This window comes from Monodelphis domestica, chromosome 4, assembly GCF_027887165.1.
Source record: "Monodelphis domestica isolate mMonDom1 chromosome 4, mMonDom1.pri, whole genome shotgun sequence".
Classification (NCBI taxonomy): Eukaryota; Metazoa; Chordata; class Mammalia; order Didelphimorphia; family Didelphidae; genus Monodelphis; species Monodelphis domestica.
The window spans coordinates 134,953,067-134,972,986 of NC_077230.1; the positions used below are offsets into that span (position 1 = coordinate 134,953,067).

A 19,920-nucleotide genomic window follows, 5' to 3' on the forward strand; every position below is an offset into this window, starting at 1 on the left:
TATCTATATATATGTATAGATGTATATCTATAGAGATATATAATTCCAATTACAGGGAGGGAAAAATGAACCATGATGTAATGGGGAGAGCACTGAACTTCTCAAGAGTGGGAGGACTTGGGTTCAAGTTCTCGATCTTCTCTTGACTAAGCAACCTTGTGAATAATTTTTCTTCTTTTATCCTTAGGTTACTCATTTATAAGATGGAATTCAATTAATTAGTCTTTAAGACCATGTTTATCAGAATCCTGTGATCTAATAGAGGACTGAACCTAAAATTTTATTATATGGAACTCCTGGATGAGGAATTTCTCTCAAACAAGGCAGGCAAGTAGGCAGGCAGGTAGGCAGGCAGGCAATTTATTTGCAACTTACAGTGTTAAAGAAAAGAGATGGCTGGTGGAGTAGTAGACAAAGCACTGAGCAAGGAATCAGGAAAATCTGAGTTCCAAATCAGGCTCAAATACTTAAGCTGTGTGATCTTGAATAAGTCATTTATCAGTTTTTATAACAGTAAAAATGGGGATAAAAATAGCTTTTACCTCACAGGGTTGTTATGAGGGTCAAATGAGATACTTATAAAAGTTCTGAGTACAGTTCCTGTAAATGCTAATTTCCTTCCCTTTTTCTCTTTCCCTTCTTCTCCTGGTACACTGAGAAATGAAGTGACTTTGTCTTAAAACCCTTATCTTCTATTGTAGTAACAACTTTAAGACAGAAGGCCAAGGGCTAGGCAATAGAGGTTAAGTAACTTGCCAAGGTTACGCAGCTAGGAAGTGTCTGAGGTCAGATGTGAACCTAACTCTAGGCCCAGTGGTCTATGAACTATGTCACAAAGCTGCTCCATGAAGAGAAGTGACTTAGCCAGGTTTGTACAGTTGGTATATTTCTGAGATGATACTTAGATCCAAATCTTTCTTGACCTGAGGACAAAAGGAGACATACATTATTGGGCTTTGCCAATGCAGGTATTAGTTTTACTTGATATATTTGTTAAACTGATTTTCCTTTATTCTTCTTTTTCAGTTCTAATTAGTTTTACTTGATATATTTGTTAAACTGATTTTCCTTTATTCTTCTTTTTCAGTTCTAGGAGGGTCAGAAAAGGAGAGAAAATCAAATTTTGTTTATTAAAAAAAGCAATCTAATAGAAAAACAAAATTTTAAAGGAATTTTCTGGGATGACCTTTGGTAATAGACTCTAATCAGTCTCCCTGTTTTTCCTATAAGTTGGGTTTTTAGAATTCCTTTATAATCCAGACTGAAAATCCTTGAAAGGATTCCTTGTACTTTAAATAGTTGAGTTAATACTCTAATGGAAACACTCATAGAATGTCACTTCATATTCTAAACTTTAATTAGAAGAGGAGTTAGAAATAGTCACATGACTATTATATTCTTGCATAAGTTTCTTGACAGCACTAATAATTTAGTAGGTTTATCCATTACTTCGGCAAATGACAGATTGAATGCTAACCATTGGCAAGGTACTGTACTATATTAACTTCTACCTGTTTTGTAGTAAGCATTTTTGTATTGTTCCCATGTATTTTTGCCTTGTCATGTTTCCTCAGAATATAGCTTTCAATATTTAAAATATACTCTTACATACCTCACCCTACTTCTTTGCAGAGGTGATGGAGGAGTCCATGGCTATAGTACACTGTGTATTTTATTGGAGATTTTGTTGATTTTTCCCCCTCTTCCTTTTTTTAAGTTTTCTAGAATTCTGTCAAAAAAATAGGAAAAATCAAGATGACATAAAACAAAAAGATAGCAATAAAATCTCTTCAAAATATTCTTTTGTTAACATCTTGCCTTTTCTAAGTTTTTCCTGTATGTTATAAGGGGAAAAGTTTGTTATAATGGAAAAACCAGCATTCTCTGCCAAGACACAGATTCTAATCCCATCTCTACTACCAACTAACTGTGTGACATTGGACAAGAATATAAACTACCTCATTTTCCATAAGTAAAATGAGGAGTTATACTTTAGGTTCTTCAATAACCCTTTCAGTTATAAAATTCAGTGATTCTTTTAGTAGGCTATGTTTCAAACCACTTATACTGATGTTAAAGGACAGGTTTTTTGCTTTAAAACCTCCTGAAGCAAATGAAAATTGGATTGGCAGGATAATTTAGACATCTGAATTTTTTAAAGTCTAATTTAAACTAGAAACCTTGATGATTAATGTGTTCTAGCCCATCAGGGTGGTGGTTGTATTCACTATTAAATGTAATATAAGGAAATTCCTAATTTGATTTGCCATGAAGCCTCTTCTATTGGATTTCCTAGCTGTTGGCAACCAATAATTTGTAATTAAAATGATAAAAAACAGTGTTCTGCTTTTAAGTCAAAAGCATGTCTTAAAGGATGAAAAAATGTACTCATTGCATGTTATAGTGTCAAATCCAAATAGGATCATACTGATACATGCTAAAAGCTTGCCAACTATGTTTATGTTAAAGGGTAAGTACACATTTTAGTCCATGTGCACCCTATGGTGATTCTGAGAAATAATGACAACTGTGGCTTAAAGTAATTTTTTCAGTGTATAAATAATGGAAATATGTTTTGTTATTTTAAAATGAATTATGAAATTTAGTCATCTCCTGCAATATGAATTAATATAGACTTTTAGCAAAAGCATTCTTTTGACAACAAACATTTTTCAAGTTAGCTTTCATTTTTAATTTTTTAAGATTATCCTTTCAGCCTATTTAATAAAAAGGAAAGCACTTTTGAAAAATGGAACACAGCTTCAATAACTTATTTTTCTTAATTTCTAAGTAAAATGTTCAGTTATCTTAAGCTATATATTTAATAATTATTTATTACTTGAGATTTTAAAAATACTCAATAACTACCTTACAATTCATTGCAAAACATTAGGCAATTGAAATAATTATCAACATTAACAAAGTTGCAGGATACAAAAGAAACCCACATTAGTCTTCAGTATTTATACATATTATCAATGAAGTCCAACTGCAAGAGACAGAAAGAAAAATTTCATTTAAAATAACTATACACAGTTTAAAATACCTGAGAGTAAACCTGCCAAATCTTGATGAGCTCAGGAACTCTATGAACACAATTATAAAACACTTTTCACACAAATAAATTCAGGTTGAAATAATGGGGAAAATGTGATTTGCTAATAGTTAGGCTGAGCCAATATAATAAAATTGACAATTCTACTTAAATTAATTTACTTATATACTGTCATACTAATCAAATCATAAAAATTATTTTTAGAGCTAGAAAAAATAATAAAATTCTTCTGGAACAAAAGCTCAAAAGCGTCAAGAAAATTAATGAAAAAAGATGAGAAGAAAAGTGGCCTAGTTGTACCAGTTCTCTAACTCTCTGTTTGAGTTCTCAAAGTGGTAATGGAGAAAACAATCTGGTATTGGCTAAGAAATAGAATGGTAAATAAATGGAATAGGTTAGCTATACAATATACAGTATGAAATAACTATATTACCTGGTCTCCAGCTTTGGGCACTTGAATTCACATTATGAGAAAAGCTAATATGAGAAATACAAAACAATATGGCAGAAACCAGGTATAAGGGAACATCTCACATCATATACCAAGAAAAGGTCAAATAGGTTAGATGTAAAGGGCTGATACCATAAACAAATTAGGGGAGCATGAAATAGTTTATCTGGAAGATTTAAGGATGAGGGAAGAATTTATGAACAAGCAAGTGATAGAGAACATTACAATGCATAAAACAAAACCAATGCAAACAAGACTGAAAAAGAGGAAACAGGGAGGTGGGATTTTTTCTTTTTTCTTTTTTTTTCTAAGAGCTGATTTTTTATTTTTTATTATTTTTCCCATTTGAATTAATTTATTTAGTCAATTTAGAACATTATTTCTTGGTTACAACAATCACATTATTTCCCTCCCTCCCCTCCACCCACTCTTCACACAACAAATATGATATTTCATTGGATATTACTCGTGTCCTTGATCAGAACCTATTGTCATGTTGTTGTTTACACTAGGATGTTCATTTAGAGTCTACATTTGTATCCTGCAACTTCAACCCATGTATTCAAGCAGTGGTTTTATCCTTTGGGGTTTTTACTCCCACAGTGTGTCCTTTGGATGGGGATAGTGGTTTTCCTTGTAGGTTCCTCCAAGTTGTTCAGGGTCACTGCATTGCCATTAATGGAGAAGCCCATTATATTTGATTGTACCACAGTGTATCAGTATCTGTGTACAGTATTTTCCTGGTTCTGTTCCTCTCACTCTGCCTCACTTCCTGGAGGTTGTTCCATTCCTCATGGAATTCCTCCACTTTATTATTCCTTTCAGCACAATAGTATTCCATCACCAACATATACCACAATTTGTTCAGGCATTCCCCAATTGAAGGGCATCTCCTCATTTTACAATTTTTTGCCACCACAAAGAGTACAGCTATGAATATTCTGGTACATGTCTTTTTCCTTATTTTTTCTTTGGGGTACAAACCCAGCAGTACTATGGCTGGATCAAAGGGCAGACAGTTTTTATTGCCCTTTGGGCATAGTTTCAAATTGCCCTCCAGAATGGCTGGATCAATTCACAACTCCACCAGCAATGAATTAATGTCCCGACTTTGCCACATCCCCTCCAACATTCATTACTTCTCTTTGCTGTCATGTTAGCCAATCTGCTATGTGTAAGGTGATACCTCAGAGTTGTGTTGATTTGCATCACTCTGATTATAAGAGATTTAGAACACTTTTTCATGTGATTACTAATAGTTTTGATATCTTTATCTGAAAACTGCCTATTCATATTCCTTGCCCATTTATCAATTGGAGAATAGTTGAATTTTTTTTTGTATAATTGGTTTAGCTCTTTATAAATTAGAACTTTGACAGAGGTTTTTGTAATGAAGATTGTTTCCCAATTTGTTGCTTCGCTTCTAATTTTGGATGCATTAGTTTTGTTTGTACAAAAACTTTTTAATTTCATGTAATCAAAATTATTGATTTTATATTTTGTGATTTTTCTAGCTCTTGCTTGGTTTTTAAGTCTTTCCTTTCCCAAAGATCTGACAAGTATACTATTCAGAGTTTGCCTAATTTGCTTGTAGTTTCCATCTTTATATTCAGGTCATTCACCCATTCTGAGTTTATCTTGGTGTAGGTGTGAGATGTTGATCAAAACCTAATCTCCCCCATACTGTCTTCCAATTTCCGCAGCAGTTTTTATGATATAGTGGATTTTGGTCCTAAAAACTGGGATCTTTGGGCTTATCATAGATTGTCTTGCTGAGGTCATTTACCCCTAGTCTATTCTACTGATCCTCCTTTCTGTCTCTTAGCCAGTACCAAATTGTTTTGATGACTGTTGCTTAATAGTATAATTTGAGATCTGGAACTACAAGTCCTCTTTCCTTTGCATTTTTTTTTCATGATTTCCCTGGGTGTCCTTGATCTTTTGTTCTTCCAAATGAACTTTTTAATGTTTTTTTTTTTCTAATTCAGTAAAAAAGTATTTTGGTAGTTCAATGGGTATGGCACTAAATAAGTAAATTAATTTGGGGAGGACTGTCATTTTTATTATGTTAGCTCATCCCACCCACAAGCAATCAATGTTTTTTCCAATTGTTTAGATATTGTTTTAATTGTGTGGAGAGTATTTTGTAGTTGTGTTCATATAGTTCCTGTGTTTGTCTCTGGAGATAGATTCCTAAGTATATTATATTGTCGAGGGTGATTTTAAATTGGATTTTTCTTTCTAATTCTTGCTGCTGAAATGGGTTGGAGATATATAGAAATGCTGATGACTTGTGAATTCTCTGGCATTTTGATATCCTTCCGTAATTCTATCCTTTCTTCTTTAGCTCTAACCTTTTAATCCAGTGATTTACTTTAAATCAGTCCCCCTCGTCCCCTCCCTTGATATGTTTCCCATTCTAGCCCCTCCCTTTTTGTTCCCTCCCCCTTTCCCCCTCCTTCCCTCACCTTTTGTTTTCCCTCCCCCCTTCCCCCTTTGGTTTTCCCTTCTCCCTACCCTTGTTGGGTAAGATAGAATTCAAGATCTCAATGGATCTGGATGTTTTTCCCTCTTAGAGTTGATTTCCCTGAGAGTGAGGTTTAAGTAAAAACTCTTTTCCTCTCCTTCTTATAGGAGTTTTCTTCCCCTCCCCTTCCCATGTGAATCTTTGTGTGAGAAAGAGTATTCTATTTGATTGTTCTTTTACCCCTATTTAGACATTACATTTTCCATATATTAATATATATAGATTGATATAAATGTAGTCCTTATAGAAGAGAGTTTGAATAAATGAAAAGATAACAATTTTCTCCTTTTCCCTTTCCATCATATTTACCTTATCAATTGTTTAGATATAGTTTTAATTGTGTGGAGAGTATTTTGTAGTTGTGTTCATATAGTTCCTGTGTTTGTCTCTGGAGATAGATTCCTAAGTATATTATATTGTCGAGGGTGATTTTAAATTGGATTTTTCTTTCTAATTCTTGCTGCTGAAATGGGTTGGAGATATATAGAAATGCTGATGACTTGTGTAGGTTTATTTTGTATCCTGCAACTTTGCTAAAATTGTTGATTGTTTTGACTAGCTTTTTGGTCAATTCTCTAGGATTCTTTAAGTAAACCATCATATCATCTGCAAAGAGCAATAACTTTGTCTCCTCAGTGCCAATTCTAATACCTTCAATTTCTTTTTCTTCTCTAATTGCTACTGCTAATATTTCTAGTACAATGTTAAATAAAGAGGTGATAATGTGCATCCTTGTTTCACTCCTGAACTTATTGGGAAGGCTTCTAGTTTATCCCCATTTTAGCTGATATTTGCTGATGGTTTAAAATATATACTGTTTATTATTTTTAGGAAAGGCCATTCTATTCCTATACTTTCTAGTGTTTTCAATAGGAATGGGTGTTGTGTTTCATCAAAGGCTTTTTCTGCGTCTATTGAGATAATCATGTGATTTTTGTCAGTTTTCTTGTTAATATGGTCAATTATATCAATGGTTTTCCAAATATTGAACCATTCTTGAATTCCTGGTATGAATCCTACCTGGTCATAGTGAATAACCCTTGAGATCACTTGATGGAGTCTTTTTGCTAGTATCCTGTTTAAAATTTTTGAATCTATATTAACTAAGGAGATTAGTCTATAGTTTTCTTTCTCTGTTTTTGACCTGCCTCGCTTTGAGTTCAGTACCATGTTTGTGTCATAAAATGAATTTGGTAGAACTCCTCTTTGCTTGTTCTGTCAAATAGTTTGTATAATATTTGGATTAGTTGTTCCTTGAATGTTTGATAGAATTCATTTGTGAATCCACCTCTTTCTTAATTATTTTTTTATTTGATTTATCTAGTTTGGATAGAGGAAGGTTCAGGTCTCCCACTAGTATAGTTTTTCTATCTATTTCTTCCTTGAGCTCCACTAGTTTCTCCTTTAGAAATTTGGATGCTATGCCATTTGGTGCATACATGTTGAGTACGGATATTTTCTGATTGTCTATACTGCCTTTTAACAGGATGTAATTCAGGGATATGAATTTACCTCTGATTACTGCTTTTGCTGCATCCCAAAAGGTTTGAAAGGATGTCTCACTGTTGTCATTTTCCTTGATGAAATTATTAATTGTTTCTCTGATTTCTTCTCTAACTAAATGATTTTGGAGTATCATATTGTTTAATTTCCAATTAATTTTTTATTCGGTTTTCCACATACCGTTACTGATCGTTATTTTTATTGCCTTGTGATCTGAAAAGGCTGCATCTATTATTTCTTCTTTTCTGCATTTGTATGCCATGTTTCTGTGACCTAGTGTATAGTCAATCTTTGTGAATATGCCATGTGGTACTGAGAAGAAGGTGTATTCCTTTTTGTCCCTATTTATTTTTCTCCATATGTCTATTAACTCTAATTGTTCTAAGATTTCATTCACTTCTTTTACCTCTTTCTTATTTATTTTTTGATTTGATTTATCTAAATTTGATAATGGTTGGTTCAAATCTCCCACTAATATTGTTTTACTGTCTATTTCTTCCTTCAATTCTCCTAGTTTCTCCACTAGAAATTTGGGTGCTATATTATTTGGTGCATACATTTTGATTAGTGATATTTCCTCATTATCTAAAGCCCCTTTTAACAAAATATAATTACCTTCCCTATCCCTTTTAATCAGGTCTGTTTTTGCTTTGGCTTTATCAGATATCATGATTGCAACTCCTGCCTTCTTTCTATCAATTGAGGCCCAGAAGGTCTTACTCCATCCTTTAATTCTGACCTTGTGGGTGTCTACCCACCTCCTGTGTGTTTCTTGAAGACAACATATGGTAGGGTTTTGGATTCTAATCCATTCTGCTATTTTTCTAAGTTCTATGGGTGAGTTCATCCCATTCATGTTCAAAATTATGATTGTGACTTGTGAATTCTCTGGCATTTTGATATCCTTCCGTAATTCTATCCTTTCTTCTTTAGCTCTAACCCTTTAATCCAGTGATTTACTTTAAATCAGTCCCCCTTGTCCCCTCCCTTGATATGTTTCCCATTCTAGCCCCTCCCTTTTTGTTCCCTCCCCCTTTCCCCCTCCTTCCCTCACCTTTTGTTTTCCCTCCCCCCTTCCCCCTTTGGTTTTCCCTTCTCCCTACCCTTGTTGGGTAAGATAGAATTCAAGATCTCAATGGATCTGGATGTTTTTCCCTCTTAGAGTTGATTTCCCTGAGAGTGAGGTTTAAGTAAAAACTCTTTTCCTCTCCTTCTTATAGGAGTTTTCTTCCCCTCCCCTTCCCGTGTGAATCTTTGTGTGAGAAAGAGTATTCTATTTGATTGTTCTTTTACCCCTATTTAGACATTACATTTTCCATATATTAATATATATAGATTGATATAAATGTAGTCCTTATAGAAGAGAGTTTAATAAATGAAAAGATAACAATTTTCTCCTTTTCCCTTTCCATCATATTTACCTTATCAGGTATTCCATGCTCTTTGTTTTTCAATATCGAACTTTCCACAGAGCTCTGGTGTTTTCTTTGCAAAAACATGGAAATCTTCTATTTTGTTGAATGCCCATAATTTTCCTTGAAAGTATATAATCAGTTTTGCTGGATAGCTGATTCTTGGATGAAGACCCAGCTCTCTTGCCTTTCTGAAAATCATGTTCCATGCCCTACGGTCATTCAGAGTGGAACTTGCAAGGTCTTGTGTGACCCTGATTGGCATTCCTTTATATCTAAATTGTCTTTTTCTGGCTTCTTGTAGGATTTTTTCTTTTACTTGAAAGCTTTGGAATTTGGCAATTACATTCCTGGGAGTTGTCTTTTGGGGATATAGTGTAGAGGGTGTTCTGTGAGCTCAATCTCTGGGCAATTTTCTTTGATTATATCTTGTAATACGATGTCGAGTTTGCTGTTTATTTCTGGCTTTTATGGTAGTCCAACTATTCTTAAATTATCTCTTCTTCCTCTATTTTCCAAGTCTGTCACCTTGTCAGTGAGATATTTTATGTTCGCTTCTAATTTCTTGATCTTTTGGCTTTGTGTTATTGATTCTTGCTCTTTTACCTGCTCGTTATCTTCCAATTGCCTAATTCTGATCTTTAAAGCCTGGTTTTCCTTTTCAGTTTGGTCAAACTGGTTTTGTAATTGCATGAAATTCTTTTGCATTAATTCCCACTTTTCCTGTGAGAAGGCTTCCATCTTTTTGATCATTTTCGATTCAAATTTTTCAAAAGTTTGTGGAGAGTTTCCATTTTTTTTGGAAGGTTTCAGCGCATTTGCTTGTGTTTTCTCTTCTATCTCCTCTGTATTTTGTATTTTTGCTCCATAAAATGTGTCCAAAGTTGCCCCCTTCTTGTTTTTCTTCTTGTTTTTAGGCTTTTTTTGCTTCTGTGCTGTTTGCCATCTCTATCTGAGTGAGGGGGGCTGGCTCTTCTGTTATCTGTCCGGTGTTCAGTGGCTTTAGCCCCAGGCAAATTGTCTGTCTTCCCCAGGAAGTCCAGAATTGCTGGTGTTTCGGTGTTTCAGTGTTACTACCCTCCTCAGTTCCCTCCCGATTCTTCTCTGTTGCCTTACTTCTATGCTCTGAAACCACATTTTCTTAAGTCAACCAATATATCAATCAAAATGGCAATTTTTATACTAATTGAATACCAAATTGCCCTTTGTGCCTTTACTTCTTATAATACTAAACTCCCACATTGTCCCCTCATTAAAAATCATAACAAAACAAAAGAATTTTACCATCTCAAAGATGTGTTTATAGTAAAGATATAAAAGAAGTATTGTGAGAGCTGCAGAATTTTAGAACTTTGGGTCCTCTTTCGTTGTGCTTTTGAACATAGAAATTGTATTTTGCAGTGACCTCAGCTTTGGGTTTTTAATGGCCTTGGGTAAAGCATGTGAAGGATATCCAGGGGATGATTCTTAAATGCTATGGCTTAGGATAGATGATGCATTTGACTTTCATCTTAGCTAATCCTGTTAAGGAATAACTTAATTAGGGGGATAACATTTGCTAGTAATTTTCTCTTGCTTGAAGAATATTACATTAGTCCTTTCATATGTTAGCACCTCTTGTGGTACCATCAAAAAGAAAAAAAAGTCCTAGAATTTTAGTGTTGAAAACAACAACTATTTCTTCCGCTCACCTTATGAGTTTCCCTCCAGAACCTAAAATGTAGAATGTAAATTTAAACTGCCTTGGCCTAAAAGTCTTAAGATTTTATATGTCAATCTCATACTATGATTTTAAACTTTCAAATGCTTGTGTGTTCAGGTAGAAGACATGTTTTTATATATTGCTGTCATGTTACCAAATACTATAAAACCAATTTCTAGAGGATGACATTATATGAGCTATTTTTCAAGGAAATCATTCAAGAAATTATTTTGATTTCTGAGCATTTTGGAATCAGCATGTAATCTTTTGCTTTTTATAACTTTTTAAAATTAGTTTAATTGATTTTTTTTACAATATGGTATTTATTTTTTATTCAGTGAATATAAAATAAAAAACATACATTTCCTGCATATACCCTCCTTAGGGAATCCCTCCCTAGTATATTCTTAATATGTGTTTTAGTATATATAAAATATTTGAGCTCTTCAGAAGGCACAGTATAACTTCAAGATGGTATTATGTATGTATGCACACATATGCATACATACTTACTCATGTACATAAATATATATGTATAGATGTGTATGTGTGTATATATATATATTTATATACAGAGAGAGAGAGAGAGAGAGAGAGAGAGAGAGAGAGAGAATTTTTTCTGTGCTACTGCCTAGGAATGTAATCTGTGATTGTTTCTTTTCAGTTTTTGAACTTAGAAAAGAGACACAAGATTAGTCAAACTCTTGGTCAAATTTGAGACCAATATATACAATCTTTAAAATGACAAATCCCCTTACAGCTCTCTGGTTTTTATTTTCTTTTGTGTTTCTAAAGTTCATAGTCAAATATACATCTGAATAAATAATAAAATGTATTTTCTATCTGTGCCTGAGAAATGCAAATTGTTACAGATCAATTGCTTAAAGGTCTTGTCTTCGTTTCATATATCTTGTTTGCAATTTGGTTTTCATTTATTCCAGGCATCTACAATTCACTTCATTTGCTTGTTTTTGCCCTCATTTTTATTTGTCTCCAAAGTTTAGTTTACCAATTGATGCAAGTATTTTCACTAGACTTTTCTCTCATAAATACATTATCTAATTTTCATATTTTCATATACAGGCAGTAGTCCCAAACTCTTACTAGTAAATAAGACAGTCACCACTCCTCAGTTTTTATATTAACTATGTTAGAATGGAAAGAAAAGTATATTAAGGGATGGCTAGGAAGTTTGATTTATTTATCATCTCTATTATACTCTTCCTTTTGGAAGCCCTTCTTTTCTCAGAATTTTATATTGAAGTTTTTTATTCTCTTTTTCCTCCTTAAACTAGGAGATACTTAGTAAAAATATCAGACCAGTGATGGGTAGAGGGGAGGATAGAATCAAGAAGAAAGATGTGCAAAGTCAAAAGTGATAATAATTTAAAACAATGAAAACTATTAGATCAATTCAATTCATGTTTGTCAAGTTCAAAACAAGAGACAATACAGAAGAATGGATTTAGGGTCAGCCTTGGAGTCTAGTATGAAACTTTAGAGTTAAAGAGATGATAAAAAATTCAGAAAGTACACTAATCCAGGTGAGGATGTTGATAGTACTGGTGGTAAAGATGAAGGGAACTTCATTATTTAGTGGTAGCAAATGTGTAGCTCTAGTAGCATCAGTTCCCAAAGGAGACAAAATAGTTGTCACAAGTAACAAGATTGACCATCATGAGAAGGTTCATTTTGTCATTATAGAAGGGAATAAACATGGTATAATTGTCAGAGAGCAGATGTTAGATCCAGGAAGGCATAGATTTAAGTGCATCCTGACTTGCTGTGGAAACATGGGAAAATCACCTAATATCTCCAACCAATTTTCAATAAACCAGTCAACAATTTTTTATTAAACATTTAACATGTGCCAAGTACTGTGCTGGTCTCTGGAGTCAGAAATACAAATGATCACAGCCCTCACTCTTAAGGAATTTAAATTATGCTTCAGAGAAATAACATTCTTACATAAAAGTAAATAATCTATATGTATATTATGCACACATATATGAACTTATTAGAAAGTGACAGAGGTCATTCAGGACTGGGAGGAATCTGGATAGACTTCTCTAAGGAAGTAATTTTTTTAAAACCTTACCTTCCACCTTAGAATCAATACTGTGTTTTGGTTCTAAGGCAGAAGAGTGGTAAGGGCTAGGCAATGGGGGTTAAGTGACTTGCCCGTGGTCACACAGGTAGGAAGGTCTGAGGCTAGATGTGAACCTAGTATTTCCTGTCCCTAGGTCTGGCTTTCAATCCATTGAATCACCCAACTGCCACCTAAGGAAGTAATTTTTGAGTTGAAACTTGAAAGGAAATAAGGTCTCCAAGAGGAAGAAGTAAGGAGGAAGAACATTCTTGGATTAAGAAATAGATTGCAAAGGTACTACTGAGTTGAGGAATAGAATGGCAAGTATAGAGAAGAGCAAGTAAGACACTTGGGTTGGAACAGAGATGTGAATGGTAAAACAGAAAAAAATGACAATATAATTGAGAAATATCTAATAATTGAAAAATATATAACAGATAATATTTATCTGTGCTTTTCTAAGTCAATATGCTAAGATCATGGATCATTTGTATTTGGCTTTGATACTACTAGGTAATGTATGTTACCACTAGAACATAGAGTTTTATGATACACCTAGATAGGATGGATCTGAATTCTGTAGGACTTTAACTTCCAAATAGAAGAAGAATTTAGATTTTGTCATAGTAGTGATAGACAATTGCCTGAGTTTTAGAAGAGAGAAATGTGATATGAAGAGACATTTCCTTAAGAAAGCTGATTCTGAGGCTGTGTGAAAGATGCTTGGGAGACAAGGAAAGATTGGTTGCATGGAATCCAATTTGAGTGATGGAAGGAAGAGTAATGATGAAAGAAATTTTGACAAGCTAGAACTGTAAGGCACAAAATCTGAGTGGACATGGATAAGGGGCAAGTGAGAGAAAAGTGTTAAGCATGGTTTTGAATCTTGGTGAGTGGAGGAATGCTGGTTCACTCAACAGAAAGAGGAAAATGATTGGTTTAGTTAGAGATGAGATGTGTCTATATTGAGAGGAGGAAGAAGGTTTCAATCCACTAGTTTGCTCCATGAATGAAATGATGAATGTAGATGCTCCCCCATCCACAAAAGGAATAGTCTTCTGTTCAATTATGCACTAAAACTTTTTCAGAGATTGCAACAGCAATTCAAAAAACTGCTACTTTCTTTGTATAGTTAATTTATGCTCTGGCTTCTGCCATATCATGAGCAGACATTGACTAGAACAAATATACTGTGATAAGTATGTGGATTTACTGGAAGTAATTTCCATCATTAAAAGCAGAACTCATTCTAAGCATAGTGTGACCATTCTCATCAAGACATTTTAAGCTACATAATTCCTAAGAAGGGTATGATGTCACTTGCAGTAATCTTTTCCACCAAAGACAGCAATTGATCGACAACATGGCCTAACAAAGTTAGTTTTGGCAGGAACATCAAGGTTGAGAAGTGGGAGCACTACTGGGTAGATGGAATGTTATGACTGACTTGACTAAAGGTTAAGGTCAGAATAGTTTCTTGGGACTATTTTCTTACCAGGTGGGTAGGGATGGAAGAGGCAAATTTATAGTGCAGGTCTGCTTTCACTGCTAATATACCAAATTGTCTAAAATCTAATCATTGACTTCTCTAGTCATAGACATGCATGTAATAAACACATACACACACCTGTGATTAAATAAATATTACAATAGATTTGTGATCATATCTGGGGTGCATTTTCTCTAGCTCTATTCCAAAAATCAGTATTCCATAGAAGTTGTGAATGGTCTCTGTAGTCATTACAGTGCTGGTTTAGAGGCAAAGGTTACATGGTTTAAACTGATAAGCTAACATCGTGACCAGACTACATGTTCAATTATTTGTGGAGAAACCTAATTTTAACCCTTTCATATATCTAAAGATTTTCTATGCAAGAAGAAAATTTGCCCTCTGGATTTGCTACAAAATATGGCAAAGCAACTTCTTTGTAGGGATTCAGTGGTGGTTATGTGATTTAAAAAAAAAAGTCTTTGGATTTTTCTATTTTTAATTGAGACATTAGGGAATTTTGTCAAATTTTATTTCAGTGTAACCTCTCTCTCCCACCTGATACACACACACTCACTCACACACACATGCACACACACACACACACACACACACGCAGAAGATCATGTATTTTAATGCACATTCATCATTATATTTTGGTCCCAAGGATCTGGATACATAGCCCAACTCTACTCCTCACTACCTTGAGAAATGAATATGACGACTGTTCTGTGTCAGGTTCCTCATCCTTATGATGGAATTCAGTTTTCTTGAGCTTTATTTGACCAGTTTTTTCTAATGCATACTCTCTTCTTATTTTGGGTTTTATGGCACTGCCCTCTTGTGGTTCTCTACCTACCTGTCTACTTCTGTTCTGTTGTGTCCTACTCTTCATGCCTCCTTTTGAAGTTTTCTTGGCAAAGATGCCAGATTAGTTTACCATTTCCTTTCTAATTTCTCCTTCTTAAGTCCCATTTTCTAAATCATCATATCTATTTTATCCTCTTCTCACAGTGAGTTTATCTCCTAGGCTCTTTCTTGTATGATCCTTTTCTTTTCTTTCAACACTCTCCCATTTGATATCTTCACTAGTTCCCATGGGGTTATGATCTCAGTGGAGATGACTTTGTGGTTTATGTTTGGCACTGATCTCCTAGTCCTGAATTATCAGCTGCCTCCTACAGATTTTGAGCTGATTGTCTTATAAGCATTTCAAACTCAACATTTCTAAGTAGGACTCATTATCTCCCCCCACCAACATTCCTTATCCTCCATTCCCCCACCAAAAAACCTTCTAAATTTTCCTGTTTCTGTCAAGAATCTATATCTATATCTATATCTATATCTATATATAGCCCTACACAGATTACCAAACTAATTTTCCTAATACACAGATCTGACCATGTCATATTCCTACTTGATAAACTCTTGTCTCCCTATTATCTCTAGAAGCAAATATAAACTCTAATTTTTTTACATTTTAAATTTAGGTTTATTGAACTTAAAGTTTGGTGTTAATTCCATGCTGTGTATCAATAAGAACAATACAGATTCCATATCTGTGACTCCAAGTCAAATATCCAGTAATACCAATTAGCTTCAAGTAATGTATGCTGACAAAAAGGGGTTGAGCAAATGAAAAAAATAAAAGGATAAAAGGGCAAAAGTGAAGGAGAAAAACTAAGTAACTGAACTCAAATGCAAGCTTTTCAATACCCCCTTCAGTGCTAACTTGCTATAAAAGAAAGTCAGCAAGAATGAGCAACCATGCATTGGGCTGCTACCAGCCCTGCTTCTGCATTTTGGAAACACTTTTTACAGCAAAATCACTACCATAAATGCTTCAATGCTACCTGTAACTTCAAGCTCAGTACCCAATTCATTTTAAACATGGGCATAAAATTTGGCCTAGACAATTATTAAAAAAAGGAAAACTACCACCACATTCACCCAACATTGCAATAGACCTTTCTCCTAGACTCTTGTTTCTCCCAGAAGTCTAATGGCATTCCAATATGATATCCATTTCTAATTGATGTCTTGCCATATATAGCACAGAGGTAATATGGTAATACTTTAAAAGCCTTTATGCAGTCCTGTTAGTTTCTAAAAGAACTTAAAAAGTGGGACTAATAAAATCCAAAGAAATTCACTCTTGCCTTTAAGAACTTTGAAAACTTAAAAAAAATCAGAGTAGGAATCTAAATTCTGAGACCAATTGTGGAAGTCAGATGTGGTGGTTCTCAGTGACAGGGAGGAGTTTTTGAGAACAGGAATGGGGTACAGTGCAGTGATCAGAGATGAATTCTCATAGTTTTGATGTCTCCCCCACTGGGCTTCTTCTTCTTCTGCTCTTCACTAATACCCTGAATATCTGAAGTCCATAGTGTCAGGCTCTCATGTAACAACTTCTTGATAAGTATCAAGACCTTATAGTTTTCTTCACTGTGTTATCCAGTTTTGCACCTTCATCATCAAAAGTTGCTTTTGCCAACCTGCAGGCACAATCAGGGAAATTAAGAATGTCATAGTAGAATATGGAGATATTGAGAGCAAGATCTAAGTTTGAGATGTATTAGTAGAAGTTCTGGCATTGTAATGTCACTAGTAGCTTTATAAGACACAAGGCTATTCTTTGTAGCTTTATTTTGTCAGTTATTGGGACAAATTCAGCCAGATACCTATTGTAGTCCCCTTTCATTTTATAATAGATTGAAAACCTTGTACTCACCTGTGTTTGCTATTGGAATGGGGTATTTGTCCACCATGTCCAGAATGTCATGACAGATTAATTTTAGCTCAATCTCAACTATTTGCTTATATTTCTGAATCATTTGACATTTGTCTTCTTCCTTTTTTTCTTCTTTCTGTTTTATGCTACTGATTATCCACCAAGATGTTCTTTTGTCACCACTTACACTTTTTAATCAAACTAAAAATATGTTTCTTTCTCCATCTGTAAACATCATATACATGTCTGGTACTTTCTTCATTGATTCTACCATTTGTCAGATTGCTTGATTAATCAGTCAGTTTTTCCTGGTACATAAGATTCTCCCAATCACCCAAGAGACAGTGGCTCTGGCAGAGGATGGTTACTGATTCTCATCAGCGTCTCACTTGGTGTCTGGACAGCAAACATTTTCAGACCTGTATAAGTTTGTCTCCATTTGCCCTTCAAACATTATTATACCTCATTCTCTTATCATTCCTTTCCTGTTCAATTCAACTGTCCTTACTGTTCTCATACAGATATTCCACTGTCAATCTCCATTTCTTTTAACTGGCTTTATCCCAGGTCTTGAATGTATTCCCTTCCCTTCAAGATTCAGCTCATGTTTTCTCTTCATGAAGCCCTTACTCATCCTATCTCCTTTGCCTTCCCATCTCATTATTCTTAATATATTTTGGTTATATCTTTATCATAACAACATATGATTTTACCTGATAGAACCTAAGCATCTTCAGAGCAGAGACTGTTTTCACTATTCTCTCTACCATCAACCTTCCAACAATATCTGGCACATATTAGGTATTTAATATTAATTTACATTTCTATAAAGTTTTGATGTTTGTGAAGCAGTTTGTATATAATATCTCATTTGAGGCAAATAGCACTACAGTGAGTGTTGTTAAGAACAAATATGGTCATTGATTTAGAACTGGAGGCAACCACAGAGGTCAGCTTCTCTACCTTCTCTGTACTCTTTTCTCCATTCCCCCAATGACAAAGGGAGAATTTTATATTTGATTCTGAAAATGATAGGAAGCCATTTTGGAGTTTATTGAGTTGAGACTGACATAGTCAGACCTGTGATGTTAGAGACCATAAGAGGATGGACTTTAGTGGGTAAGAGACTTGTGGCCTGAGCAAAATCAATATATTGTAATAGTCTAGACATGAGCTGATATTGGCCTGAACCAGGGTGGTAATAATGTTAGAGGAAAGAAGTGTATGCAAGAGAAAGAGAGAGATCACAGCAGGTAATAACATCAGATTGGATATGGAGTTGGGGGGCTGAGGAAGAGTGAGGATAATTATTAGATTGGAAGTCTGGGAGATTGGGAAATGCTCTCATTATTAATGGAGCATTTTGGAAAGAGGGAAGATTTTGGAGGAAAGATAATGAGTTGAATTTGGGATAGTAAGATTTCAATATCACATTCAGTTTGAGATATTCAAAAAGCAGTGAAGATCCAAGAAAGTAAATAAACTTAGTTTACACTGGCTTAGACATCTGGATTCAAGTTGATAGGGAAAAGACCTTGAATTAGGTTCTGGTAATACTATTTATTGCATGGAGAAAGAGAGATTTCTGACTGTTTCAAACACTGATATCTGCTAAGAGTATTATTATCCCAGTACCTTGAAAAGAACAAAGCAATATGATAGGGAATTATATATTGGGATTGTAAGAATTGAAGAAAGTGGAAAATAGGGAAGAATAATAGCTCATATTTATATTGCCTAAGCTACAGTCCAGGTATCTTTAAATTTCAGTTGACATTTGTCATCTATGAGTACCATCAAATATATGGAAGAACTCATAAGACCTGTCATTTCCAATAATCAATCATTGGCTCTGGATGTATTGCATGGGTAGAACTCTTGGCCTATAGTCAAGAACTGAGTTCAAATGTTGCCTTAGGCACTTAACAGCTATGTGACTGTGAGCAAATTATTTAACATCAGTTTCCTCAACTGGAAAATGAGGATAATTATTGTACCTACATCCTAGAATTGTTGAGGGTCAAATAAGATACTATATATAATGGTGTTTTATAAATGCTAGCATATATAGTGATTATTATTTTACTTTTGAACTTGGAGGGGGTATTCTGTTATAATTTTATCAGAAGTTTGAATTACAGAGGAATTGAAATACAGAGTAATACAGTAATAAAACATATTAATACAAGAGTCATACTTCTACAAACATGATTACATGAGATCATAGATTTATAGATGAAAAAAGCCTTAAAAGTCATAGTTCAGTGCCTCTCATCTACATCACATAAAGTAAACCAGGACAAAAAAATCACTCAACCGGAAAAACTGAGATGAGATTCAAACCTAGGTCATGATATTATAAAGCCAATGTTTTTTCCAATGTAATTCAATTTTATGCTTTGGAGGAAATTTCTTCCTCCAATAGGTCATTATTCTAAAATTAGTAATTTTGTATATGTATTTTATATACCTATGTATTTTTCCTTTTCAAAGATATCTGATTTGAGTGGTACAAGTTATATCTGGAAATGGCCTATATTTCAACTAGAACTACATAATTATAAAATTTTTAGAAAAATAATATTTATTTGTATGTATCAGTTCTATTTTTTAATCTCTTTGCTTTACAATTATATTTTTACAAAACCCATGACCCTGCACAAAATATGGAAAGAATAAGTAAATTATGGCACATGAATATAACAGAAGATTGTAGATCTCTTAGAAATGAATATGAAGAAATCAGAGAAGACTAGGAAGATTTATTTGAACTTATATAAAGTAAGTAGAATCAAGTAAACAACCTACACTGACTTCAGGAATGCAAATGGAAAGAAAAAAAGTGAAATCAAACATTATATAGTTATAATGACCAAGGTTGTCCTTGAAGAGATGAAAAATGCCCCTTCTCTTATTTGTGGAAGTGACCAGATGACGTGTGCAGAACAGTATACATGATAT

At 34.1% G+C, this 19,920-nt stretch overlaps 1 protein-coding gene across 1 annotated transcript in view; it reads left to right on the forward strand.

Moving 5' to 3' along the window:
- Nucleotides 1-19,920, forward strand: part of THSD7B (thrombospondin type 1 domain containing 7B) — a 1,225,997-nt gene that overhangs the window by 429,712 nt on the left and 776,365 nt on the right. The gene's annotated exons all lie outside the window — the stretch shown is intronic.